Consider the following 7,523-nt stretch of genomic DNA (forward strand, 5'->3'; position numbering starts at 1 on the left):
ATTCTGCTTGCAGCAAAGAGAAGCAGAGACTCGGCAGGCCGGGAGCAGTGCTGATCCTGCTTTTGGCTGAGAAAAAGCAGACACGGGGCGGGCCATAAGCAACGTGTGTGGGTGTGGGATTGTGTATGTACAAGAGAGCAAGGTTGTTAATGAGAGAGAGGGAGTGAGCCTGTATAGAGGTGCGTATGTGAATGAGACATGGAATCTAAGTGTGTATAAGAGAGGGGGGCCTGTCTGAGTGAATGAGGTCAGGGCCAGGGTTGGGGAGGGCACAAGGCAGAAGGTTCGCTTAGGGTGCCTAATACCTTTGCACCGGGCCTAGCAAAGAGATGGGGGCATAACCCTTGTCGGTATGAGGGGAAGGGCGTGTGTGCTTACTTGTCCAAGTCAATGTGTAAACGGGCAGGGATGGCGCACTGGCCCATGAAGACCTAGTAGACCAGTTTACTGTCCGTTATGCAACAGAAAAACAGAGACGGAGAAGCTCAAAAGAGGTCGGCAAAATATAATACCTGCTAGCTAGTGCACTTCTCCACTTTGCTAGTAGACTCATAATATAGTTCTCGGTCAGAAGTCAGGCGCATACATGGAGTCAACTTAATGCTACTGGTCCACTAAATGACCGAGTTGGCCAGGGGCCGAAGCACTGGACATCTGTAGATAGGGGAGAGGGGTTTAATAGTCAACTAAAACCACAAAAATGACTAAAGAGCAAAAATGGGGGCATTCAACCACCAAGTTACCACAGACTTCTCCCTTTCTGCAGAATGAGCAGTTAGGGGAAAAGCCTCTCACCAGAGCTAAAAACCTGCCCATCACCACAGTACCATGAACCAGGCTCCAACTGAGGTGCCCAGTCTTCCTGGGAGCCAACGGACTAGAGTGAGACACCCGCCCCCCCCCCAACACTAAGGTTAAGGCCCTGCAGCAGAAAAGTACAGAAGGGCCTGCAGTCTACTAAAGTGGGCATGAGATCAAGGCAAAGGCTGTTTGGAGTAGCTAGGAGCGACTCTTTAGGTGCAGGAAAAAGACCCCATATTGGTCACCCTTTGCAAGGCTTCATGTTTCTTTCCCCTCCTGGATGCTATTTAAGAGTTGATTGACCTTAACTGGAATGCACCAGACATGACCTGTATAGGGGGCACACCTTGGCAGGTTTATAGCACTTGGATCCGCAGACCAGAGAGCACTTGCATTTCCCAAAGGTGGAGGCATTGGTATGTTCTGTCATTAAGCAAACCACCGGGCAGCTCTAAAGGATACTCAGAATAGGAGGCCTGAGGCTATCCTTTAGCATGCCTTTGAGGCTGTGGCAATGAATTTGCAGATTGCTTCTTGTGCCTTGGTGGCTCAAGCTACATCTTTTGCAAGACTCTGGCAGAGCTGTTTTGGAGATAAACTGGGGGTTGCCTTCCTGGCTGATGCGGGATGTGACTTGGTTCGCACAGCCACCAGAGATGCTTCCATAATAGCTAGATGGCAGCTATGGCTGTGTAATTGGTCGGACGGCAATATTTCTAAGTCCAATCTCACCAAACCGCCCTTCAAGGGTACCCTTTTATTCAGCAGTGAGTTGGAAAAGATGTGAAATAGATGGTGGAAAGCCCAAGTCCCTAGTTGCCAGAGGATAAAATGCCAGCTTCTCTGCCTTTTTGGGCAGCTGGCCATTCTCATGGCTATAGGCAATTTTGTCCTGATAGGGAAGCTTCTCAGAGATCTCATCCCTGCGGTAGGTCTCAGTCCTTTCGCCCTAGAAGGCCTCAGAAAGATGCAGACTGCGGCCATGGAGCCTCTCGCTCTTCTCACTGAAGGTTTGCGGATGCACCTGCTGGTGCAGGAGATAGACAGCCACCTATCTCGCTATTATTAGAGATGGGTATAGATCACAATTGGTCCAGTGGGTCCTGGAAGTGATTCAGGGTGGCTATGCGCTACCATTTCTTCACATTCCTCTAGCTGCCTTTATGATATCTCCATGCAACCCCCCTCAGAAGAGGGTGGCAGTGGACACTACATTGAGAAGACTGTTGGCCCTAAAGGCCATGATTCCTGGTCCTGAATTGCAACAAAATAGGAGCCGCTATTCCATCTATTTTGTCATACTCAAGAAAGAAGGGTTCTTTTGACTCATCCTGGATCTCAAGGGAGTTAATCATCATTTGTGGGTCATTCATTTCCAAATAGAAACTGTAGAACTCCACCATAATGGCAGTACAATCGCGTCTCTGGATCCGACAGAGGCATATCTGCATATTCCCATTCGCCAGGAACATCTTTGGTTTGCTATTCTGGGTCACCCTTATCAGTTTTAGACCTTGCCCTTCGGGCTGGCCACTGCACCCAGTATCTTCTCCAAGTTCATGGTGGTGACAGCGGATTTCTTGCACAAGCATGACATTCGCATGCACCTCCATCTGGACAACTGATTGATTCAAGCCAAGAGTGTGGAAGAAAGTCTCCAGGTTTCTCACAAGGTAGTCTCCTTACTACAGGAGCTTTGCTGGGTGGTGAACCTAGCCAAGTGCAGCTTATAGCAGTCTCAGATGCTGGAATATCTTGGTGTTCGCTTCGATATGAAGCAGAGCAGAGTATTTCTGCCGGAGAATCGGCTTCAAAAGTTAATTGTTGAAGTTTGCACCTAAATAAGTGCTGCTCGCTCAACAGCGTACTCTTATTTATTTATGAAGGGTTGAGGACTCAGCTGGTGATGTGAGAGATAGGTGGTCGTCTATCCCAGTTTTATCACAGGTAGGCCCAGATTACTTCAGCTCACTGGGTCCTCGCAGTGGTTCGGAACAGCTATGCTCTAGAATTCCTTTGTATTTCTCTGGATTCCTTCATGGTCTCTCCCTGCAACGCCCCTCAGAAGAGGGTGGAAGCGGAAGAGACATTACAACAGCTGTTAATTCTGAAAGTAACAAACCCCGTTCCCAAATCGCAGTGAAATATGGGCCGATATTCCATTTATTTTGTAATGCGAAAGGAAGGATTGTTTCAGCCTATTCTGGATCTCAAGGGGATCAGCTGACACCTACAAGTCATGCAATTCAGGATGGAAACTATGCACTCTGTCATAATGGTGGTTCAAGCAGGGGAGTACCTCACATTTCTAGATAGGATGAAGTGTATCTGCATATTCCCATCCAGCAGAAACATCAGCAGTTTCTCCAATTTGCCATCCTGGATCATTACCAGTTTCAGGCCTTGCCTTTAGGACTAGCCACAGCGCCCAGGATCTTTTCCCAAGGTCATGGGAGTGGTAGTGGCAGACTAGTTCATCCCTATCTGGATGACTAATTGATTCGAGCCAAGATATTGGAAGAGAATTTTCACATTTCCTGCAGGGTAGTTTACTTGCTACATGAACTAGGCTGGGTGTTGAATCTGGCCAAGAGCAATTTGCAGCTGTCTCAGAGTCCACTCAATGCTGCGAGTCCGATCTCTGCAGAACTCTGTAGATGCGACTGTGTGGTCTTAGCCATAGGTCCTGAGGTTGATGGCTGCCACATTAGAAGTGGTTCCCTGGGCGACAGCACATATGCACCCTCTTTAACACTCCCTACTCTCCCGATAGAGTCTGCAGTCGCAGAACGATGTGGTGAGGCTGCTCCTTCCGTTAGGGGTGAAATCCCAATTGGACTGATGGTTACACACGGGCCATCGCAGGAAGGGAATTTCACCGATGATGCTGGATTGGTTGGTACTTATGACAGATGCGAGCCTCCGGGGGCTCACTGTCAGGAGTTGGTAGTGAAGGGCACTGGAACATCAACAGACTGGAGGCACAAGCACTTTGGTTGGTGTGTCTTTGGTTCCCCAAGCAGCTAGGAGCTTGAGCAGTCAGGATAATGTCACACAATTCGACAATAGTGGCTTACATTAATGATCAGGGTGGAACCAAGAGTAAACAAGTGTCTAAGATAGATGCACTCATGGTATGGGCGGAACAGCATCTCCTAAGCATATCCGCTTCTCACATTGCCGGAAAGGCCAATATCAGAGCCTATTTCCTCAGCAGGAGAAGCTTGGACCCAGGAGAATGGGAGCTGGTGGATGAGGCATTTCAGCTCCTGGTGGATTACTGGAGCCTACCGGACCTAGACCTGTTGGTAAACTTCAACAATGCAAAAGTTCCATGTTTCTTCAGTTGCAGGCGGGACTTAAAAGTGATGGGCATAGACGCTTTCATTCAGGAATGGCTACATGGTGCCCTACAGTATGCATTTCCCACCTTGGCCTTTGATAGGTAGATTATTACAGAGGATTGCAAGTCAAACCAACATCATCCTTTTAGTGGCTCCAGCTTGGACTCGATCGCCGTGGTACGCCAATCTCCAGAGACTTCTGGTGGGCAGTCCCCTCCCGCTAACGTCTCAGATGGATCTATGACATCAGGGGCCCATTCTACACGAAAATCCGGGTCGGTTCTGTTTTACGGCTTGGCCATTGAAAGGGCTTGGCTGTTGCAGCACGGTTAGTTGCCTTCTGTAATTTCCAGTCTTCTTCAGGCACATAAATTTTCTACTTCTCTAGCTTACGTTGGTTTCGAAGGTCTTTGAGGCCTGGTGTTCTGAGCAAGGTACTCAACTGCTCAAGGTGGATATTCTTTTGATTTTGGAATTTTTACAGGATGGCTTGCTTATGAGGTTTGGCCCTTAATATCATAAAGGTTCAAGCTGTGGCTCTGGCTTGTTACAGGGGAAGTATCAATGGAGGCCCTTTCCATCCGGACGTGTCCCTTTTATTGTGGGGAGTAAAACATTTATCCCCCATTGTACCTTAATCTTAATTTGGTCCTCTAGTTCTTCACAGGTCCGACTTTTCAACTACTGTGTACTCAATCCTAGCGGCTGCTTATTTTGAAGACAGTTTTTCTAGTAGCAATCTTTTCAGCTTGTTGGGTCTCTCAGCTGTAGGCTCTTTCCTGCTGTTAGCCTTTTCTCCGTGTGACTCTGGGTTCAGTTCAGCTTTGGACTGTGCCATCCTTTTTGCCCAAAGTGATTTCAGACTTTCATTTGAATCAGTTCATTTCTCTGCCCAACTTGGTCAAGGACAAAGATGAAGCTGAGCACCACCTTTTGCATTCCTTGGATGTCAAGCGTCATTTACTGCACTATTTGCAGGTCATTAAAACTGTTCAGAAGTCCGATTGCCTGTTTGTGCTCAATGGTGGAGGTAAGCATGGAGCATCAGCGATGCAGACAATTGCCCACTGGATTACAGTGGTCATTACAGCAGCCACATAGGCTGCCGCGGTTGTCTTGCTGAAGATTAGACCGCATTTCATGAAGGCTCAGGCAGTATTGTGGGTGGAGCTTCATTTATTGTCACCTGCTGAAATTTGCTGAGTGGCAACATCTTTGCGCACCTTCTCCAAGCATTATCCCTTGGATGTTAGGGCTAGGAAGGCTACTGCTTTTGCACAGGTGGTTATCACTAGGCCACTGGCAGGCTCCCGCCCTTTTCGGGATTAGCTTTTGTACATACCACTCATTAGGATTCACTTACCCAAACTCCAAGGAAGGAGAAATAACTATTTACCTGATAATTTCCTTTCTTTTAGTGAGGGTAGGTCAATCCCAGACCTGCCCTCGGGTGCCAGATTGGATTTTGTAGTTGGCCTTCTTAGGGTGAGCGATGCAGAGTATGATTCCTGCTCTTTGTTGATAACGGTTAAGTGGCTTCTCTAGGCCTTAGTTTGATAGATATATTCCTTCTTTTGGCTGAGCTCAGTGTTCCTATTGCTTGAGAAACATGAATGGTTAGCTGATGCTAATAAAGTTCAAATTTAATCAGGTTTGTCCACAGTTTGGCTTTGCCAGAGAATACTGGCGAGCTAACGTCGGGGAGGGACAATATAGCTGTAATGTCAGCTTTTGCTCAGTCTCCATCTGCTGGCAGAGGTGAACAACCCATGCATTGGGATTGACCTACCATCCCCTAAAGGAAAGGAAATTGTCAGGTAAGTAGTAATTTCTCCTCTCTCAACTGGACAACAGTTGAAGCAGTATCTCCACCAAATCATTCCATAATTGAGGGCCCACAACACAAGACAATCACTTTCTAGTATCAGTGAGCCTGACAAGCTTTACAGAAGGAGCATCCAATAAATCACTTTGTGAGGAGTGCAGTAAGCAAGGGGGCTGATAGATCCTCATGGAGAAATTACTTACCTGATAATTCCGTTTTCCTTAGTATAGACAGATGGACTCAGGACCAATGGGTATAGTGCTTTTCTGCTGGCAGATGGAGTCAGATTTCAAGCTGATGTCACTCTAGATATACCCTGCAGTAACTTCAGCTCTTCAGCATTCTCTTCGAAAAGCCATTGTGGATATATCTTTGCTTAAATAACTTGATTAAAACTTGAACTGGTTCAACTAATTTCCAAGCTGGAGACAGCCAGTGCACTCAACCAATTAACGCAGACACCGGACAAACGACAAGCGACGGCTTACCCATATTTACTTAGTCTAGAGGTTTGCTATCAGAGGTTCTCCTTTTCTGGGGCAGCTGTGGGCAGGATGCTGAATACACCTGTCTACACTAAAGAAAACAAAATTATCAGGTAAGTAATTTCTCCATTTCCAAGTGTGTAGCCAGATGGACTCAGGACCAATGGGATGTACAAAAGCTACTCCCAGATAGGGCGGGAGGCTGCCCATGGATCACTTAGTACCGCCCTTGTGAAGGCTGCGTCTTCTCAGGCTTGAACATCCAGGCGGTAGAACCTGGAGAAGGTGTGTATGGAGGACCACGTTGCCACCCGACAGATCTCGGCGGGCGACAATAGCTTGGTGTCTGCCCAAGAAACTGCCTGTGCCCTCGTAGAATGAGCCTTAACTTGTAGTGGTAAGGGCTTCTCTGCCACTATGTAGGCTACCTTGATTACTTCCTTGATCCAGCGGGCTATGGTCGCCCTCGAGGCCTCCTCTCCTCATTTCTTCCTGCTGTGAAAGACGAACAAGCGATCCATTTTGCGCACCGGTTCCAATCTTTCCAGGTACCATACTAGGAGTCTGCCAACATTTAGATGGCGAAGAAGGCGTGAGTCTTCAGAGTCCTTATGTTCATTGGGAGATGGTAGTGAGATGGTTTGGTTCAAGTGAAACTCGGAAACCACTTTCGGTAGGAAGGAGAGGATGATGCGTAGCTGTACGGTTCGAGGCGTGAACCTAAGGAACAGTACCCGACAGGATAGTGCCTGTAGTTCGGAGATGTGATGAGCTGAACATATTGCCACCAGGAATACCGTATTCAACGTTAAGAGGCGTAGTGAGAGACCGCGTGTTGGTCTGAAGGACTCCCCAGCTAGGAAGTCTAATACTAGATTGAGATTCCATAGAGGCACCGGCCACTTCAGGGGTGGTCAGATTTGTTTAACACTTTTAGGAAATGTGTCAAGTCTGGATAGGTTGATAGCCGGATACCGTCCACTTTGGCTCTGAAGCAGGCCAGTGCAGCTACTTGGACCTTGAGGGAGTTGAGACACAACCCCTTTTTCATACCATCCTGTAGGAACT

This window comes from Rhinatrema bivittatum, chromosome 7 (genome assembly GCF_901001135.1).
Source record: "Rhinatrema bivittatum chromosome 7, aRhiBiv1.1, whole genome shotgun sequence".
NCBI lineage: Eukaryota > Metazoa > Chordata > Amphibia > Gymnophiona > Rhinatrematidae > Rhinatrema > Rhinatrema bivittatum.